Here is a 917-nt window from a genome sequence, read left to right as displayed (position 1 = left end):
TATATACATACACACACACACACACATATATATACATATATACATACATACATACATAATATATATATATACATATATATATATATATATATATATATATATATATATATATTATATATATATATATATATATATATATATATATATACATACACACACACACACACACACACACATATATATATATAGATAGATAGATAGATAGAGAGAGAGAGAGAGAGAGAGAGAGAGAGATCTAGCCTGACATAGGGATAGAGATAGATAACTAGACAGCTAGCCCTATAACTCAATAAACAGATACACAGACGGACGGATATACACGGATACACAAACCTCATAAAAAGCACAACGCCATCTCCAACTGCCACACCATATCTGGATTCAGGCCATCTACTATGTGGAGTTTCCTTTACTGTCTCGGTTGTATTCGTTCATCAAGGAAGGGAGAGGCATCAAGGGAACGAAAAGGGAGGCGGTCATTAGGACTCTGACGGAGCGAATATGCAAATCAGAGAGCGATATAACCAGAGGGAAATGTTAGGTAAAGAACACTAAAGATATTATTATTATTTTTTTCCTCCCGTTTTATATATCTTGAGGGAAAAAAAGGGTGGTTACTTTCTTTTTTTTTCTTTAGCCTACTTTTTATTTATTTATTAATTTGTTTGTTTATTTATTAATTGAACAAAGATGGAATATAAAAGGAAGGGGGAAGGGATGAGAGTGAAAAGGAATAGGGAAGGGTGAAGAGAAGAAGAGAGGAAAAGAAGAGAAGAGATAAGGAGATAAGGAGACGAGAACCTGAAAAGAAGAAAGAGAGAGAAAGAGAAGAGAAGAAGGAGAGGAGGAAAAAAGAGAAGAAAATTGATAGGATGAAACGAGGAAGAGAGAAGAAGAGGAGTCAAAATAGAGGAAAG

The sequence above is a fragment of the Penaeus chinensis genome, chromosome 3 (genome assembly GCF_019202785.1).
Source record: "Penaeus chinensis breed Huanghai No. 1 chromosome 3, ASM1920278v2, whole genome shotgun sequence".
In the NCBI taxonomy this organism is placed as follows: Eukaryota; Metazoa; Arthropoda; class Malacostraca; order Decapoda; family Penaeidae; genus Penaeus; species Penaeus chinensis.
This window is presented reverse-complemented; position numbering follows the sequence as displayed.